Source organism: Sitophilus oryzae, unplaced genomic scaffold (genome assembly GCF_002938485.1).
Source record: "Sitophilus oryzae breed Bouriz unplaced genomic scaffold, Soryzae_2.0 scaffold_1063_pilon_pilon, whole genome shotgun sequence".
NCBI lineage: Eukaryota > Metazoa > Arthropoda > Insecta > Coleoptera > Curculionidae > Sitophilus > Sitophilus oryzae.
Genome location: NW_022145686.1, coordinates 1,674,094 through 1,695,861, shown reverse-complemented (window position 1 = coordinate 1,695,861; position 21,768 = coordinate 1,674,094). Strand labels below are relative to the sequence as shown.

Genomic DNA, 21,768 nt, shown 5'->3' with positions numbered 1-21,768 from the left:
ACGTTCTCCAGACGTGTATTGTACTAAGTTTTCCCAATTGACCTAACCAGTGGCGGGTTTAAAAAGTATTTAGAAATTCTAATATCACCGGTGTGCAAAAAATATATTTTTTTCTCGAGCCCTGGTACTATTCTGGCTGATTCTTATGTTAAATGAATCCAAATATCGCTCTCGCTTTCTTCTACAATCCACCATTTTTGGGGAAGCTCCCCTCTTTATTTTTAACAAATTTTTATCTCTTTTCTTATTATAATAATAAATTCATGGATACAAATTTAATTTGAAGAGGTGAAAATAATTATTTTAGCTGTAAATAATGATAAATAAAAATATCTCTGCCTTGATAGAAAAAGGAGTATTTCCCAAAATTTTTAAGGTGGCTGTTATAAACCCAATATACAAAAGCAATAGTCATACAGATGTATCCAATTACAGACCCATATCTTTACTGTCGATATTTTCAAAAATTTTTGAGAAGGTTCTAAAAGTGAGAATCAACAGTTTCTTTGAAAATAACAATATCATATCTCCAAATCAATATGGATTTCAGGAGGGGAAATCAACCCAAGATGCAATTTTACACTCAACTGAAGAAATATATAAATCATTGGATTCTAGCACACCAGCCCTTGTAGTATTTTTGGACCTCAAGAAGGCTTTTGATACGGTGGACCATAAAGAGCTACTGAAAACTTTGGAATGTGTTGGTTTTCGAGTGAAACCTTTAAGTCTTATGGAGAGTTTTTTAGCCGACAGAACACAAATAGTGAAAATAGAAAATGAATTTAGTAAACCTAGCATAGTTAAAGATGGAGTCCCACAGGGTACTGTTTTAGGGCCTATTTTATTCAATATTTATATAAACAACTTATTTCATTTATCTTCTCATGGGAACATAATTGGGTTTGCCGACGATACTGCCATATTTTATAGCGACAAGAATTGGGATAATCTCAGAACAAAAGTAGAAAATGACCTACCACGCATTATTCATTTTCTAAGCAAAAACGAATGACAGTAAATTTTGACAAAACCTGCTTTATACCATTCGGCATTTATAAAGACAGTCTTCCACTTTTGAAAATTTAGAGGTAAAAACACATGTCAATGTGTGAATTACACGATAAGAAGAGCAGTGAAATTTAAGTATCTGGGTATTTTTATCGACTGTCACTTACGTTGGGATCATCAAATTACTTATATATGCCAAAAATAAGAAATTTATTAGCCATTTTAAACACCTAAGAAATATTCTAAACATGTAAGATCTCCAGATATTGTACCATGCCTTGGTTGAATCGCATTTGACATATGGAATAGTGGCTTGGGGTGGAGCCAGTAACACACACATACATAGACTACAGGTTCTACAAAAACGTATCTTAAAAATAATTCATGCTAGAGTGAGAACGTACCCAACAGAGACACTATTCAGGGAATCCAGTGTTCTGGACATTAAACAGCTCTTCTGTCGTGATTTACTTATCACACAGTACACTCATAGAGCAAGATTATCTCAAAGGAATCATCCCTATGAGACACGCAATAAAAAAAATGTCCAGTTGCCTAAACCAGTAAGAACACATACACAACATAGCTTCTATTACCTTGGACCAAAATTATATAATATGATACCATTGGAGCTTAGAACTACATCCTCTATATATGTTTTTAAAAACAAATCCGTTTGTGGGTAATTATGAAGGGCAGATCGTTTGCTGATACTGTTCTCAATTCAAGGATTTATACAGTGAGATGAAATACTAAGTAATTCTTTTCTTTTTGTTTTAGTTGGGTTAGGTTGTATCTAAGGGTCTGATTATTCCTTGTTAATATTGTTTATACTCTGTTTATGTTTTTAATTTAGATAATATTTATACGAACAAGTCTTTGACTTTATAACGTATACTATTTATTTATTTATATGTACTTATATGTATTTATGAATAAATTATTATTATTATTATTATTATTATTATTTGGTGGTTGCTTGTCATTTATACCCTGAGATATAACTCTGCCGTCCCAAAGACCAGTAGTACTCCGCCAAGATGCTGGCCCATTTCACTTCCTTGAAAACCTCTTCTCCAGCTTAGCGATGTCTTGATTGAATTGTTTTCCGTGTTCATCCGAAACTGCTCCTAAATTTTTAGGAAAGAAGTTTTGGTGACATTCTATGGCCTTGTATTCCATGGACATGTTTCAGTCCATGACCTTGTACGTTAAGCAATTTTGTGGTTGTGGTTACCCAAAAAGTTAGTACACATGTTTAAGAATGCAAACCAAGTTCGTTTCTAATTTCGACTCAGGTGATCAATAAACGATGATTGTTGACTGTCTCCGCAACAAACAACCTGATGTCCGAACCGTGGCTCGATACGAGGTTGTGAGCCAGTTCAATTATTTAGGTTCCATGATAGCAAACTCTGGAGGATGCGATTCTGAAATCAGACGCAGATTGGTAATGGCAAGGAATGCAACAACAAAGCTGACTAAGATATGGAAGACTACAGCAATCACACGAAAAACTAAACTGCGCATTCAAAATTTTCTCATTTTCCCCATAGCTATGTATGGTTCTAAAACATAGACACTAAAGGAAAGTGATAAGCAAAGAATAAACGCCTTGGAGATGTGGGTATATCGACGACTGCTGCGAATTCCCTGGACTGTTCATCGAACAAACATTTCCATTAATTGAAGAACGAAAAATTGAGACACGTCTGGTTACCAAATTAAATCAGTCAATCCTCCGATATTTTGGCCATATTGCTAGGAGTGGCACCTCAATGGAGAGACTGATGGTGGAGGGAAGGTAGAGGGAAGACGATCATGTGGAAGATCACATAAGAGGTGAGTAGACCAAGTCAAAACCCTAGTGGGCAACAACCTCCCCGAAGCCTCACATATGGCGCAGTATCGAACAACTTGGTCTGAGGAAGTGACGGGAATCAACACATGATGTCACCATACTCTCACGTAGGGTGAAGGACTGAAGAGAGATCAATAAACATCGAATCTTGGAAAAACTATCTAATCTGGGGACCCACAAGAACTCCTTTCTTGATTATGGCCTCACTAACGCGAATTAGTACTCAAAAATTAAATTGCGTCACCTGTCTTGTCCGTTTCTTTCACAAATGGTTTGAAAACCTCTAGCTTGATGTGCAGAGGCGACAAGTAAATATTTTCTTTTGGGATCAAAAAATAGTGGGATATATTTTTCTGACCGGGTGTAAAACTTTCTCGCAAAATTATTGATGCTACAATTATTGCAACATGTTGCTTTATATGTTGCTATATACCTATAACATTACCTATTAGGGATGGACGGTAATTGTTTCACTTGTTAGTCACTTTTTAAATTAAAAGTTAAATTCCTCATCTGTCTGTTATACGAAGGAAAAGGAAATGTTATTTTGGCGAAAGTATGAAAATGGTTTAGCTAAGTAAGCAATTACCCAGTTATCATTAAATCGCAATTTTCTCATTAGTTTGTTTTTTGATGCCTCTAACTTCTAAATTCTTCCCTTTATGTTAAAATTATTCTTTATTAAAGAAGACAGTATCAATTTAATAACAATTTTAGCATAAAAGCATGCATACTTTTGATTGTAATCAACACACCAATCAAATAGTGTTAATTGTTTTTGTAATATCATTGTTACTGAAAAGTCATGTCATTATTGTATGTTAGCAGTTACAGTTACCCTAGCAGCATCCTAGCGAAGATGGTTTTAAGTCCAGAAGTTGTATCCGCTATTATGTTGCTTTAATTAAAGACGGTTTCGAACCAACTCTTCTAGAATAGCTGCTAACAAACAATAATAATATAACTTTTTAATGGCAGTTAAAAGAAAACATAAACTCTATTTCATAGATTTGTTTATGAGGACCCAAATCATAGACATTTTTGAGCTGAAATGTTTTTACTCGCGCAGGGAGTAAAAATTCAAGACCGTGACACACGAACTAGCGAGATGACATGCGAGTGGTAACGATCGAAACCAATGAGGAAGTTGAGATGGGTCTTTGGAGCGTCGTAACTCGGCCTCTATGTGAGCTAAGGGGCTGAAACGGAATGTAGATGGGACTCAAAGAGCTCTATCTTTTCGTGATATTTTGACGACGTTTCGTGCACTATGAAACCCCATCATCAATGGCAAAAAAATCGCCCGATTTAAATTAAATTTGGTATGCCGATAGATGGGACCAAGGTCAACTTGACTTGTCACTGTGACAATTATTATAACGTAAGAAACGTCAAAAGTTGATGTCGTCCGATCACGACCAAATTTGGTGGATAGGCTATGGTAGGTCCCACCCTGCAAAGTTGTATTCGACTTTCGATTACATCTTCATCAGGGTGGAAATAAGGATTTCATTTTGAAGAAAAATGTGGGTTGATATCGGTATAATTGGGGACGGGCTACAAGATGACGCCCTCGATGTTTCGAACAGATGCCTCTTTTGAGTTTTTTGAAAGCGAATTAAAGTTTTATGAAAGTGAATTAAACTATTTATTAATTTTTAATTTATTACTTTTCCTTCAATTTAATAACTGTAAGGAACAAGTTTCACTTCAAATATGCGCAAATTTTTAGTTTTCCCACATGATGTTTGAGTAGGGCCCTTTAATATTTCTTTGTTGTAGTTCTTTGACTTTATTGTAGATATAATTTTGATCCTTTAAAGATACATTTTCTTTTTTTTTGCATGATGATGCAAAAATAAAAATATAATATCTATGCATAAAAATAAAAGCGCCAGGTATATCGTAATAATTATTTTTTAGACATGATTAAATTAAAAGTAATTAATGGTTCCTTCACCACAGCAACATTAAACGGATGAAGTAGTTAGTCATTACACGTACAGATTATTTTTCAATTATTATGCAGTGTATAGCTTTTAAAGTAGCACTTATAAGATATTCAAACTTAAGTAAACGTGAAAAGAATAATATTATGATCTTTTATTCTTCGAAACTATAAATATATCTTTTTATAAATATAAATTATTTTTTTTTGCAAAGAGGAGAGGAATAGCACCTATGTTTTATTATAAAATAATATGTCTGATCAACAAACTATCTCTCTCTCTTTCTTTCTCAACTGTAACGAAGTTACATATTATTTAAAAACGGCCGCGGCTCGGCGGTGGGCTCTGTGGTTTAAGGTGAGCGCTTCCAATCTTGAGATCTATCCGAGATCTCTAAGTAAAATTCTGAGTAAATTATCTCTGCATGTTTTCTCGTTTGTTTTTAATTTTTTACTTATGAGATGTTTCTGATACAGGGTGAGTTCTCTACGATGATCTCTATGGGTATCTCAGAAACTACGATAGAGAATCGTTTAAATGGGAAAAGAATTGCAGTTTTGTGGGGTCATAAATATGCGCCTTTCGTATTTTTGAAAAAGTTCATGGCTTACTAGATATTTCGAAAAAAACAAATTTCGACTATTTTGAAAATGGTCCCTAATGCAATTATAATCTATTTTAGATAAAAAAGTTTTCAGATAAAAGTTATAGATAATCACATCCTTAATGAAATCGTGTTTTCGGATTTTTTTTCTAAAGCCTGTCATTTTTGACATATGACACAAACCTATGTTTATTTTAAATGGAAATCGTAGTTGGCCAGGACTTTATTTTTGGACATGTAGGTATATTTTTAGCTGTATATTATTCTCGAAAATGTATGACCAAGAAAAGTTGAACCAATAATTCAACACGCTTTTCTTCATTTGAAAAAATTATATTTACAGTATTTGTTTATTTTAATTTACAAAGTTTGGATGTGACAGTTTGACATCTCTGAGAGCAACGACGATTGAACTTGTTTCCATGGCTAACTAAGTGAAATTGTTCAAAAATTATAAGAATTGGCTATAACTTTTTCTAAAGCCTGTCATTTTTGACATATGACACAAACCTATGTTTATTTTAAATGGAAATCGTAGTTGGCCAGGACTTTATTTTTGGACATGTAGGTATATTTTTAGCTGTATATTATCCTCGAAAATGTATGACCAAGAAAAGTTGAACCAATAATTCAACACGCTTTTCTTCATTTGAAAAAATTATATTTACAGTATTTGTTTATTTTAATTTACAAAGTGTGGATGTGACAGTTTGACATCTCTGAGAGCAACGACGATTGAACTTGTTTCCATGGCTAACTAAGTGAAATTGTTCAAAAATTATAAGAATTGGCTATAACTTTTCTAAAGCCTGTCATTTTTTGAATATGACACAAACCTATGTTTATTTTAAATGGAAATCGTAGTTGGCCAGGACTTTATTTTTGGACATGTAGGTATATTTTTAGCTGTATATTATCCTCGAAAATGTATGACCAAGAAAAGTTGAACCAATAATTCAACACGCTTTTCTTCATTTGAAAAAATTATATTTACAGTATTTGTTTATTTTAATTTACAAAGTTTGGATGTGACAGTTTGACATCTCTGAGAGCAACGACGATTGAACTTGTTTCCATGGCTAACTAAGTGAAATTGTTCAAAAATTATAAGAATTGGCTATAACTTTTTCTAAAGCCTGTCATTTTTGACATATGACACAAACCTATGTTTATTTTAAATGGAAATCGTAGTTGGCCAGGACTTTATTTTTGGACATGTAGGTATATTTTTAGCTGTATATTATCCTCGAAAATGTATGACCAAGAAAAGTTGAACCAATAATTCAACACGCTTTTCTTCATTTGAAAAAATTATATTTGCAGTTTTTGTTTATTTTAATTTACAAAGTTTGGATGTGACAGTTTGACATCTCTGAGAGCAACGACGATTGAACTTGTTTCCATGGCTAACTAAGTGAAATTGTTTAAAAATGATAAGAATTGGCTATAACTCAATAATTTTTTGGAAAAGAAATTAATATATCGCTGAAAAACTTAAAAATTACGCTTTTTATGAAGTTATGGCCAACTATGGTTTCCATATAAATAAAAACATACATATGTGTGTGTCATATGTCAAAAATGACAAGCTTTAAAAAAACTGAGAACACAATCTCATTAAGGATGTGATTATCTACAAATTTTTAGTTAAAATATATTATAATGGAATTAGGCGCCATTTTTAAAATAGCCGAAATTTGTTTTTTTTTGAAAAATCTAGTAAGCCATAAACTTTTTCAAAAATCTGAAAGGCGCATATTTATGACACCACAAAACTGCAATTCTTTCCCCATTTAAACGACTCTCTGTCTCCAGTAGTTTCCGAGATATCCATAGAGAACGTCGTAGAACTCACCCTATATAAACAAAGAAAAATAAATAAATACATAAATATGAAAAAAACAATAGTACATAGCTTGTCATATATTAATCAAACGGCACACAAACCAAGTATCTATTACAACAGGAAAAAAAAACATTTGAAAAATATATTTATGATCTTGGTACTTCTAACAATTCTACATAAAATAACTTTAAGTAGCAAAAAAACTACAACAGATTGCACATCGTCCACAAAAGTGTATAAAATCTTTACAATGCCCGGTATCTCCCTTAAACCCATGTATCTTTTCAGAAAAAAAAAACAAAACACGAGCGCATCGCCGGCCAGTCAAGGTTGGCCGGGTGGATGGTCCTACTGCCACAAAAACAAGTTATCGTCTTGTCTTTTGTTTGTAGCCCAAATTTCGCGAGGCCCGCATATCCTCACGCGAAATACGGCCAAATTCCGCTTCCACCGTTATACAGGACTGGATGCAAAACGTGATGCGATGTCTGATATACAGGGTGTTCCTAATGTCAAGTGCTAAATGTTCAAAGTCATCTCATCTACCTCACTATTCTATAGCTAATAATATATTATCTTATTGATATAAATAATAGTCGATTCCTCTTTCTTGAAGTCAAAAATAAATATAATAATTTTCTAAACATGCTCTATACCACAGCATTTGATGCAGCGCGTGTGCTTCGTACAGCACTGCAAGTTAACACACTAAATAAATGAGGCTGATGGATACTGAATACAATAACTACACACTCTCCTTGAAATGCGCCATATATGTAACTGCACTACTTGGACCCAGGTTTGATGTGGTTAGGTTAGGCCTTAGGTATTAATCTATGTCCAATGAGATGATGTAGAATGTAGAATGTTTAGGAAGAGAGTTAGTTACCGCGACCTTACAGATCTTTTGTGTGGCCTCTTTTCTTGGGTTATAACGAATTATAACTCATCATTTTTTCTCAAGGCTTTAACAAAAGCCAGTATCTTCCAAAGACTCCACAAAGGCCAGCTCTCCATCCTCGTCATCAGCCGTACCAAAATTAATGGCACGAACGGTTGTCGTCTCGGCGCACTCAGTGATAAGGTGTTCTGGTGTTTCCCCATTTTCCCCACAGAATCTGCATTTGCCGTTGTTCCTCAGCTTCAGCCTACTGAGGTGTTGGTTGAGGAAACAGTGTCCTGTTAGAAACCTCGTGACAATCCTAAGATCGTTTTTACTTAAATCAAGAAAAGCTTTGATTTTTCTCGGTCGGAAGTTCTGAGGAACTTTTTCGAATGTTTTAGATCGTTGGAGGACTTCCATTCCAAATTACGGATGAAGTCTCCCAGGTTCCTCAGTTCCGCCTTTAGTTGGTTTCCGCTTGGAGAACAGAACGGTTCTGTTCCAGTTATTGGGGGAGTGTTCGCTCCTTTTCTAGCTAGATCATTTGCTTTTTTTATTGCTTTCTATCCCTTGATGAGCGGGCACCCAGAGTAGGAGGACCTTATTTTCTTTGCCTAATTTGTTCAGCTTTTCTATGCATTCTTTGGTTAACTTCGAAATAATAAGATGATATTAAACAGTGGCATTTAGAATATCGTCTATCGAAATCTTCATTGTCTAATTGGGCAAAATTTATATAACAAAATCGTGATTACGTTATCAACATCTATCAAACTGGACTACTGAAGTCAGAAATATCATAAAAGTCTTTATCTCAAGATACGTATAGTTTTGAACAAAGTAAAATCCAGGTTCACTCGCGTTTGAATGTTCACACTGGAGAAATTGTTAGAAGTTGAAAAAGAATCAGTAATATTGAGACTGCAATTGACCTAAAACCGATGCTATCTTTGGACATCTATTCTGCTTTGAACTTTTTTTTTGAAATTTCTTTTTTGGTTAATTAGTATACAAGGTCGGTCATAAAGTGGTGACACATCAAACTTTATTTTATTTAAATGAAACCCCTTGTATATTATTGCATATTTCAATTCTTCCTTCAGTTTTAAGCAATAATCGTAATACACAATGTACCGGGTGGCCAACTAAGAATGGACGCCGGCTGTATCTCAGAAACTACTTATCGTATAACTTTGGGAAAAAAATTCTAATAAGTAAATCGACCAAGAAAAACCGCTGGAAATTATTTTCAAGTTCGAAAAATGCCTGCTAGGGGGCGTTTCTCTAATAGCCAATCAGAAAACAGGGTTTTACTCAAAAATATGCAGGTGGATAGGTATTTTAAATATTACTATTATAATCATCGAGAAATTCGTAATTTTTTTGATACAGAGTATTTTGCTCTATCTCATAAAATGAAGTGGTGGGGGTAGGTTAAATTTGCTTTTATTAAAATAAGGATAACTCTGGTTTAGGTTACCCGATTTAAGCAACCTCGGGCTCGATTAAAAGAGCTTTTCTTCCTTAATGATCTCCAGCATAAATTTTGTTTCCACAATTTTTTTCGTTGTAGCTAGAGGGCGCTGTTTAACATCATAACAGATATTGACCTTTTGCGTAAAAAAAATTAAATAGGAGGCTATATTTCTCTTTGCACAGTTCAATAGAGCACAAAATTTTCAAAATATCAGCGCAAACCGCAACTTTCTATCTTCTCTCTAACCGGAGATATTAAGAGAACAAATCATGTTAGGCTGTCGCTTCGGATTATATGGTCAAAAAATTATAGGATTAGGCTAAGAAACAAAAAGAAGTAAATTGGTTACGTCAAAATATCAAAATGTTTAAGTTCAGTTTTCATGCATCCGAATTTCGGGCGTTTTCTTAAAAAAATGACATAATTATTTAAACGTGTTTATGTAACATTATCATCCATCCATATAATTTTTACGAATTTCTTGGATAATAGGTAAGTAGTTCTCAAATTAAAATGTCCAAAAGTCGGACAATCAATAATTTTGTTAAAATTTCTAGGAATTTTGTGCCGCCATATTGCTTTTAACAGAAAACGGCCGAATTTCGTATGGCCTAAAACTAGGGATTTATTTCATGTAACGTCAATTAGTTATTAATCCAAGTTCGTCCTTGATTTCACTTGTTTTCGTGTTTTACCTGTTGTTTGTGTTATTTATTATTATATTATAAAGTTTATGTCGTTTGGGTCACTTTTCATATAGCACCGAACGAAGGTGCGAATCTTATACAATATGCGCTACTGGTCCAAATCTACCCTTGATGCAAGTAGTTTAGCACCAATATCGTTGGTCGGTAAATGTTTGCGCAGGTATTCTAGAATGGCGAATGATTGGACTTTTTTATTTATCTGAATGAAATGAACTATCCATAATTTCTAAGAAATGAATTGCCAATTTTATTAGAGGATCCATCATGATGAAATTGCATTTGTTGCAATTTCATCAGCATGGATGCATTTAGTGTAGTTGAGGCAGTGGAACCGCTTATTTTGCTATGAATGTGTGGGACTTCTTGGCACTTACTTTAGCAGATAGAGACGCTGGAGCAGCATATTTCCATGGCCAGTTGGGTCATCGAATTCAATATGCCTGGGTTTTATTTATGGGGTCGAATCAAGAACGAACATGGAATAAGTAAATAGTATTAAAATGAAATTAAAATATATGTTTTGATATTTTAACGTAACCAATTTATCTCTTTTTGTTTCCTAGCCTACTACTATAATTTTAACTATGCGGCAGCCTAACATGATTTGTTCTCTTAATATCTCCAGTTAGAAAGAAGATAAAAAGTTGCGGTTTACGCTGATATTTTGGAAATTTTGTGCTCTATTTAACTGTGCAAAGAGAAATATAGCCTCCTATTTAATTTTTTACGCAAAAGCGCAATATCTGTTATGATGTCAAACAGCGCCCTCTAGCTACAACGAAAAAAAATCGTGGAAACAAAGTTTATATTGGAGATCATTAAGGAAGAAAAGCTCTTTTAAACAAGCCCTAGCTTGTTTAAATCGCGTAACCTATACCAGAGTTATCCTTATTTTAATAAAAGCAAATTTAACCTTCCCCCACCACTTTATTTTATGAGATAGAGCAAAATACTCATCAAAAAAATTACAAATTTTTCGATGATTACAATAGTAATATTTAAAATACCTGTCCACCTGCATATTTTTGAGAAAAACCCTGTTTTCTGATTGGCTATTAGAGAAACGCCCTCTAGCGGGCATTTTTCGAACTTGAAAATAATTTCCAGCGATTTATCTTGGTCGATTTACTTATCAGATTTTTTTTCCCAAAGTTATACGATAAGTAGTTTCTGAGATACAGCCGGCATCCATTCTTAGTTGGCCACCCGGTACATAAATTGAAGAATTGAAATGTTAAACTTTAATTTTGTAATTTCCAGACTTCATATAATCTCATTTTATACATCTATAAATGCTAACTTGAGAACTAATGTCAAATATTACTAAATATCACAGTTTCGGCAGAATGGCATCGTTAAATGAAACTGCACATATCGAAATTAATTAAATCAAATTGTTTAAGTGATACTTTTAAAAGTCAATAACTCGCAAACGGTTGGTTCGAGGTACATTGTGTGTATTTCGATCTATGTTTAGAATTGAAGGAAGAATTGAAATATGCAATAATATACAGGAGGTTCTATTTAAAAAAATAAAACTTGCAATATATGAAGTTATTACTCGCTAATAGATATTTAAAATCCTATTTAACTTTTTGCGGTACCTCCTATATTTTACCTATAATAAATGACCGTTTCCATACATAAAAGCGACCCTGTATGTGCATGACTTTTTAAATAATTAAATAACATCTAAAAGGAAGACGTGACGAATGCTCAAACTATAGATGTATATCCGTAACCAGCACAATGAGCAGAGTATACGGAAAACTGCTTAGAAACATCGTAGAAACAGAATATGGTCCACAAGAAATTGAAGAGCAAGCAGGGTTTAGAGCTGGTCCATCGTGCATAGATCATATATTTAGTCTAACCTAACTTAATGAAAAGAAGGTAGCCAGGAATAGAGAGGCTGCTTTTTGTTGACCTTTCAAAAGCATATGATACAGTGCCAATCCAAAAACTGTGGCAAGTGCTGGAGAACTCTCCAATTAACAATACAGCGATCAAAGCCATCAAGCATCTATACTACCAAGCATTTTCCAGAATAAAGATCGTCAGTAACATATCAGAAACCTTTTACGTGACCAAAGACCTTCGTCAGGGATGTTGTCTATCGCCAACTCTCTTCAAAATCTACCTCAATGAAGCCTTAAAGAAATGGAGAAGATCCTGCAGTGGAATGGGAATAGAACTAAAAAATGACACCTACTTATATACTCTTCATTTTGCAGATGACCAAGTGGCAGTGGCCCAAGATAGGGAAGACCTTGAATTCATGGCGAGGAAACTTTTTAAAGAATACGCAGAGTGGGGATTAACTGTGTATCGGTGGAGAGTGAACAGATTTGGAAGTGGACGACAGCTGCATAGTACAATATTGTTCAGATTATACCTACCTCGGAACAAAGATTAGCCAAAGTGGACGAACTGAAGAAGAAATATTGGAGCGAATAATTAAAGGGAGTTATAGGATGCCTAAACTCACTATTATAGTCAACAAACATCTCCATCGAAAGAAAACACCTTTTATACAATGCAATATTTAAAAGTGTTGTATTGTATGGATGTGAAACCTGGCAAATAAATAAAACTTTAGAGCTACTGGCTCTTGAAATGGATTTTTGGCGAAGATGTGCCGGAAAGTCAAGAATAGAACGAATAACCAACGAGAGAATTAGACAGATTATGGGCGTAAAGAAAACTATCCTCGATGAAATCGAACAACGCCAACTAATATGGTATGGACATGTAGAGAGAATGGATGACGAACGTCTACCAAAACAAATCCTAAAATGGACACCGGCGGAAAGAAGAAAGAAAGGAAGACCTAAAGCTACCTGGATTGAGGGCATTAACCGAGCCATGTCCGAAAGAAATTTACTTCCAGGAGATTGGGAAGATCAAAGGCAATGGAGACTGGGAACCGGAAGGCGTAGAACGCTATAAAACCGGATATATAATAATAATAATAAATAACATCTACATACATATATACAGTTCATACCAAATAAATTCTAGTCACGTGATTAAGCTTGAGGCACAGCGTTGTCCATTTTTATATATCCATTTTTATATATTTTCTTTTAATCGAACTATTTTAGGTAACAAAAATAAATTTATTAAAAATCCATAAACAGTTATTATTTGCATCAACAAAACTCACCTTCTTAACAGCACTTAAGGGACATAAAGGGCCTTTAGTAACGTTTTCTCGTTTAAAATATTCTAGTACAGTTAGGATGAGTTTTTACGACTATTAAGCTATCATGTACACTTGGCACTAAAAGAGGTTCTAAAAAGAACAATGTTCGACTGCAAGGTCTGCTAGTAATCATTTTAAAGCTTGAAGTATCACAACATTATTTATTTAATCCAAAAACTTGTAATACAAAACTGAAGTGTCAAAACGAATGACAATATCAGGAAATAAATAAATCAATGTGGCAACTTGATATTATTTACAACAGAGCTACCACCTAAATCCACAGCGGAAAATTTAAATTCCAATTAGTCAGCCCGACGCCGAATATGACCACGGTTGGCAACAATGAATTTAAAAATCGCGCCCTCGATTACGTAACGAAAAATTTAATTGATATCAAATATATGCACGAGCAATGCAATATTATTGGGCAAAAACAATGCAGTAATGAATCAATGACAAATATATTACTTATATAAAGGATGTCTCTCTTTGGCTTAAAAATAAGGATGTCTCTCTCCTAGGATTTAAAATTTAGCTTACTCAGTTCGGGACACCCAGTACAACCGGTCCCTTTAACGTTTTTTCAGGCATTCCTTGGACCATATTTGGAGAAAGTCTGACAAATTGACAGGGGATACTTGAAAAAATACGGGACAAGTGGAACTTTAATTGACAAGACAAGCGATGAAAGACAATATGTTGTGTTGAAGCGGTTTTGAGCCGTTGCATTCATAAATTGCAGGTTTCGGGCACTCGACTCGTAATTTCAATTCAATGAGCATTTATACCAAGAGTACTCACGTTGACCCGGTCACATATTCAGTTAAAAATAAGATTGTGAGGTTTATTTATAATGTAATAAAAAATAAGTTATGTAACCTACGTTATGAAACCAATTCCGTGAAATAGAAATGTCCACGTATGATTTTTTGGTAAAATTAATTTCAATAAAGACTTCTATGATACAGGTTGAGCTTGTTCGGGTGACACTTGACAACATATTAAAGGTTGTCTTACTAAGGTAGACAATGTACATTTGTACATGCACTGCCAAAATATAATTTTACTATCAAAGTAAAACCTCTGAAGGCGGGTAAGGGGACAAATAACTCACAATCTTTAAGATGTTTATTTAAATTTAAATGCTTCAAAAAAAGCAGGGGGGCGACACGTTTCGGGACTTAAACAATTCCTATCATCAGGCCCAGAAAGACAAACGAAAACAAAAAACATATTTTGTCAAATTCGGCCTCCTTGATGAGATACAATTAAATGGGAAAATTAATAAAATTGCGCTTATCTCATCAAGGAGACCGAAATCGACAAAATATGAAGAGCCCACTTTTAATCAGCATTAAACTGCTTACACTATTTCGCTAACAAGAGAAAAAAAGTCAGTGGCGTACATGTTTTTTTTTAGAAAAATATTCAAGTAATAACCCACATGCACGTCCCTGGTGAATAGGTCGACACTTTTTAGCTTTAAAATTTTATTTTTACATAAGGACTCTCACCACGAGAGATGGCACATGGTTTTTGAAACATCCTGTATCATATATCGAGAAACTAAGGTTATGCTCGTTGAACTTGACACTGTCAGTTTAATAATATATTTTCGTACTTTTGTGCTTATGCGAAAAGTGCTTTACTTTTATCCCTAGGCGTTTAAATGACTTTCTTATATTGTCAATCACGTCGCAAAAAATAATACTTTTGTGACGTTTGAAAAAAAAAATGAATTTTTATTGTTAATATTTACTACACTTATTTTACAGGATATCGTATAATAGAGTCAGAGACAAAAAATAACAGGTTCCACCGAGATTTGAACTCGGATCGCTGGATTCAAAGTCCAGAGTGCTAACCATTACACCATGGAACCGATGTATTAACAAAATTATTTTTTTTGCAAATTCTTTTATTAGCGAAAACTGATGTGATAATGCATAAAAATAACATATTAAAGTTTAAAATTGATACCGCTTTGAGCTCTTCATTAATTAGTTTTACTTGCACTACTGATAATTCAAATATAAACAATATGAAATCGGTCATATATTTGAGATAAAATAATATCTGTGGAGCAATAAGTTGTAAAAAATGTCTTTACCTCTGTGGCGGATTCATCTCTCCAAAAAAGTCCTATGGGTATTTCGCCACTGTAAGAAAATCTACAAAATAAAATAGTTATTTTTTGTAAACACGGCTCCGTTAATACAAACGGTCTGATTTTCAGTAGTGGCTTCCCATATAACACAACACAATCCTATAGATATCTTGAGGATATCCACCAAGGATATAGTAAATATCTTAGGGATGTCCAAAAACCAGAGGAGGATATTTATGGGATATCCAGATGGGACAAAAAAAGTCATCTTCAAGACATCCCTAGGCAAGCCTTTTACGATTATTTGGGATATTTATAGGATAATACAAGGATGATGTTGGGAGCATTATAGAATATTTTAGGACATTATATGAGGACTGTTATTTGACAATACTTTCTTCATCCTTAGTTTATAGTAAAAACGTTCCCGATTTAGTTTTATTTGGCCACATTTTGACGTTATTCATTGGATATTTTTATTAACAGCTCTAAAATATACCTACATATTATGTCAATGAATTTTGCGTCAAAATTTAGAGGTTTATTTGTATGAGTTAAGACCTTTCAATTTATACTGTACCATCGAGAAAAAAAACGGCGTTCAATTGGCTTGAAAATTACGATCGATGACATTCCCCATATAATTTTACATACAAAATAACAGCAATCTTCATTTCCAAGCCACCTGACGCCGTTTTTTTCGATCGTTTGGTATTATACCAGATTATACTACCCTTTATGGAGTCTAGCAGTTTATTTATAGCAGCAACAGTTTACATCAAAGTTAGCACACAGTGGCACACAGGATATACGTATAATTTCTAACACCACACATTCCAGAAACTCACAATTTAAACAGAAAAATAGGATTTCTGTTCGAATAGATCAAACACGAAAATGGGTTTAGGGATAAAGAACAAATTTTCACCTATAATTTTGTCACAAATTTTTCATTGTGAGATCCTGAGTCGTTCGTCGTTTTTCGACATTAGTTGAGGTTAGGATAGAATTTCTGCTAGAACAAGGCTAGAAACTATGAGTATAAGAAAAAAACTAAGTCAAACTCAACCAGTTTTATTAGTTTCAGTCATTTTTAAGCCCATTCAATATCGACAAACGACCGAATTCGCCTCGAATTTCACTAAATCAAAGAACTGAATAATACACGATGCAAAAACAAACAACTGTCGAGATGGATTGTGGGAAATTTTTTGCGCGGGCGTTTTAAATTCTCTGTATTACTGGGAGTGGCCAAGCTCATAAATTCCAGATTATCCAGAAGATACCAACAGGATATTTTGTTGCCTTGACGTAATATATATCTATCTGTATGGTTTATTGCATTTTATGTAATATAAAAAGTAGTACATTATTTATTTTTCCTAAATATCTAGACGATATTGTTAGGATATTTTATTATCATGAGCATGTTTGGATATCTCAGCTGGATGTACATTAGATAGACGACAGAGATATCCATAGGATATTCTATTCTGAGACATCTACAGGATTTCAGGATGTCTGGAGGATATCCTATAGATGTCTTTATAAGATGATCTTATAATGCAGCAAACGAGTCTTCTTCTGAGTCGATATCTGCACCGTAAAATTTTTGTAGACTTACTGTAGGTATTATGTTTCAATTATCGACAACGCGCATGCGTTTCCTGAAAACGCTTATACAGGGTGAATCTTAAATAAGTACAAATACTTTTAGGGATGATATATTTCGACCCCAGGAACACGTCTATGAGTTTTTTTGCAAAAAAGATGTTGAAAATCGTGCTTTTTTTTTCTAAATGTTCGTGGATATTTTGGAAAACTTTTTAAAACTGCCTGGTTCCTCCGCAAATTTACCCACGGTATAATTATTTCTTAACCTACCATGCTTATGGCTTTACTCTATGGTTGCGACACTAAAAGAATGGTGGCTCACAAAATTATTTAAAAATAAATCAATTTCTTTTTAAATTTTCAAACTTGAATAACTCGGTTATTTTGGACTTATTTGGAAAACGGTAAAAATAAAATATGTTGCTTTCATCGACATCTACCAGCTCTGAAAATATTTGCAGACTCACCCATATAGTCACCCCACTCACACATATTCAATACTTACCCTGTAGAGAGTAATATCGCACTGTTGATATCTTACTGTCTACCGCTGATTGAGCCACGACTTTTTTGTCTGCCCTTTTGTATACGGTTTTCTAAATAAATAAACATAACATTCCACCATTAATCGACTGAATGCATGTTCTCGTGTACCTTATAAAATTTTAAGTGTCAAAATTTCACCCTTTCGATTGGCCGCCCCCCGCTTTACGGAATCGCGCTGGCAGACATGACTATTTCCTTGACCAACATATCAGACAGGCCAGAGACATCGATTTGTGACGTCACCGCACTAGTCCGGCTTTTGTATTGTGCCATATGGTACTGCATATAGGTTTTGCATAAATAATAGTATTTATTGATAGTTTTGCCAGATATAAATATAAAAATATTATACAGAAAGGTATTAAAAAACAACATTAACTTTTTATCGCGTTAAAATAATTAGCCACACCGTTTAAATTTTAATTCGGAATAAGTTTTTTAATTGCATAACAAATAGCAATACAGGAAGTTTTTGTCAAAAAAAATATTGATCGGTATTTATTCAGGCGAAGTGATAAATATTGTTGCTTTTGTTTGCAAGGCTGCTGTTGTTTTTTTACTTATTTCTTTCAGGTTAAAATAGTCTTGTTTTGTTGTTGTGGCTAAATTAGTCATTATGTCATACATGCGATATTTTGTTATTGGGTCATTCTCAGCAAGCGTTATGTTTTTATTTTATTAAAATATTAGGAAAATTAAACATTCTAACTGAACTTATTAATTATTACTCGTAAATAGTAATATTATTCAGTTGCATTTGTTATGTTTGTTTCTATTTTTCTCAATTTGTTTTATTCAAAATGCAAAAAATTGAGAGTTTATTTTATCTGTGGTTTTATGCAGGGGATTTCAACAACTAATTTTAAAACGCAAATTATTAATAGATGAGATGCATTACTGAGATGGCACTTATTTTTTGTATATGTGTTGAACTAGTTTTGTTTATTAGTCATTGTCTACTTAAGTTTTGGTATGTATTGCAGAAATATAAAAAAATGATGATAAAAATATTAATTATAATTAGTTAATGTAGATATCAGAATACGAATGGCACGTGTTATAAATGAATGTGTTGAAAGCATGGACGCTTTGCACTGTGAGTAATGTGAGAGTGTGTGAGTGCTGTTAGTAATGTAATAATTTAGTAATGTTTTAGTAATATTTAGGTGTTGAAGTTGTAGAGTGTTGAAAGCATGGACGCTTTGCACTGTTGTAGAGTGTTGAAAGCATGGACGCTTTGCACTGTGGTAGAGTGTTGAAAGCATGGACGCTTTGCACTGTGGTAGAGTGTTAAAAGCATGGACGCTTTGCACTGTTGTAGAGTGTTGAAAGCATGGACGCTTTGCACTGATGTAGTATTTGAGTGTTGAAAGCATGGACGCTTTGCACTGATGTAGTATTTGAGTGTTGAAAGCATGGACGCTTTGCACTGTGGTAGAGTGTTGAAAGTATGGACGCTTTGCACTGTTGTAGAGTGTTGAAAGCATGGACGTTTTGCACTGATGTAGTATTTGGGTGTTGAAAGCATGGACGCTTTGCACTGTGGTAGTATTTGAGTGTGGAAAGCATTGACGCTTTGCACTGTTGTAGTATTTGAGTGTTGAAAGCATGGACGCTTTGCACTGTTGTTATATTTGACTGTTGATAGAATGGACGCTTTGCACTGTTGTTTAAATGTTGAAGTAACATGTAACATATAAGTATGTAACATATAAGATAAGAAAAAATATTTCTGAGAATGTAATAAATGAGTATTGAAAGTCTGGAAGGTTATGAGTAAATTGATTAGCTAATAGAGTAGTAGCTGGATTCGTTATAAAGAAACCTCTCTAATTAAGATACCAATTCCTATAAGAACAACTGACTACTCAGAATATCACCTTTGGTGGATAGCAATGAAGAATTCCTTCCTGATATTCAATAGCCGATTCCGAATAGAATGACTTCGAGAGCGAAGTCCGTGTCAGAATTGGCCGTGTTAGAAATATGATTATATAAACAAAATTGATTTATTTTTTGGGAAGATAAGCACGGACCGCTGTCGGTCGCGCCAGTGTGATGAGACACTTCAGCACGCTCGTTTCAATGCTGTCTGTGTTTATTAAAGTTTCCTAACGTATTATTTGTGATTTATAGTTGATTAAATGTGTTGAATTGTAGTTTATCGGAAAGGTTCTGTGTTTTTATTATTTAATTGCTAAAAATACAGTAAACGTTCCGCAAGGCATAACGGCCAAAGTAATTTTTTTTTCAGAAAATTCAAAAACACGTCAATTTTATTTGTGAGGGGGGAACTTTTGCCCCAAAAATGATTGCAAAATCTTCAACCCTCTAAGCGGGGGTCATCCCCCAATTTTTTTCAAATGGGAAGAGGGGTCAAGTGGTACCGCAATGAAAAGGGCTAAAATCGGTCGAGTCATTGAGAAAATATGAAAGATTGAAATTTGAAAAGTTTATTTAAACATTTATCAGCGTAAATGATAAAGATAAATTCCTTCGACCAATTTGCTGTTTTTTCTTAATATTTCTAGATGTTTACGCATTTTTTCACTTGCCACAAGGTTGAACGATCAGGTGCGGTAGTTGCTGGATTAGAAGCTGTTCTGTGACTTACGCGTTGTTGAAGTTCTTCTCAATATCGTTAAACTTTTTAACAATTATGGTGTACTCACTTGCAGAAAAAGTGGAAATAATCGAACTTTATATTTTAAAAATAGTGAACGCTATCCTGACGAACACCTTTATGGCAAAATTGTACGCGAGTTAGTAGCAAAATTTCGCGAAACTTGTTCCGTTATGAATAAAATGAGGCAGAGGGAAACTGTAGTAAATGAAGCTATGGAGGTACTGAGTACAAGAAAATTAGCCAATAAGACCGGCGTGAATCGCACAAGTGTCCAAAGGATATTAAAAAAAAAACACAAGTTCCACCCGTACAAAATTCAGTTGGTACAAGAACTCAACAAAGACAATTTTGATCGTCGCTTGCAATTTTGTGAAACTATGAGTGAACGAGTGGCGAATGATAATAATTTCCTATTTAATGTGTGTTTTTCGGACGAGTGTACTTTCTTTTTGGACGGTGTAGTTAATCGTCACAACTGTCGGTACTGGGCTGTGGACAAACCCACGGTTTTTCACGAGGTGCACACACAAAACCCTCAGAAATTGAGTTTATATTAAAATGTGTGAGCTGGTATTTTTGGAAATTCTATTGCGGGTTAGTTTAACGATATTGAGAAGAACTTCAACGCACAAGTCACAGAACGGCTATCTAGCAACTACCGCACCTGATCGTTCAAACTTGTAGCAAGTGAAAAAAAGCGTAAACATCTAGAAATAATAAGAAAAAAACTCAAATTGGTCAAAAGAATTTATCCTTATCATTTACTCTGATAAATGTTTAAATAAACTTTTCAAATTTCAATCCTTCATATTTTCTCAATGACTCGACCGATTTTCAAAAACGAGGCGGGGAAATATAGAAAAAAAAGCTCTTTTCTTGCGGTGCTACTTGACCCCCCTTCCCATTTCAAAGAAGTTGGGGGATGACACCCCCGCTTAGAGTGTTGAAGATTTTGCGATCATTTTTGGGGCAAAAGTTGTCCCCGTCACAAACAAAATTGACGTGTTTTTGGATTTTTTGAAAAAATAAATACCCTGGCCGTTATGCCTTGCGGAACGTGTTCGATGGGCCACCCTGTATAACTAATACTTAATAAGGTAAAACCAAAAAGCTTCAAACTTTCTGTATGATTATTGTTTAATTTATTTTTAATTTATACGTATTTTATGTTTATTATTTAGTAAAAATTACTTTTTGTGGGGGGGCTCGCTCTTCTTACTCCTAATAAAACAATATATATGTATACTCGTATAATACTTCTGTCTACAGATTTTAATCGGCATAGTTCTGAGCAATAAAATTTGGGAAATAGTAGAGGCAAAAAATAAC

The 21,768-nt window shown here is 34.0% G+C and overlaps 1 non-coding gene across 1 annotated transcript; it reads right to left on the bottom strand.

Annotated features, from left to right (window-relative positions):
• Window positions 1–15,356: 15,356 nt before the first annotated feature.
• On the bottom strand, window positions 15,357–15,428 carry Trnaq-uug. The gene has a single exon. It is a non-coding gene; the product is annotated as a tRNA-Gln (tRNA).
• Between the last annotated feature and the right edge of the window lie 6,340 nt (window positions 15,429–21,768).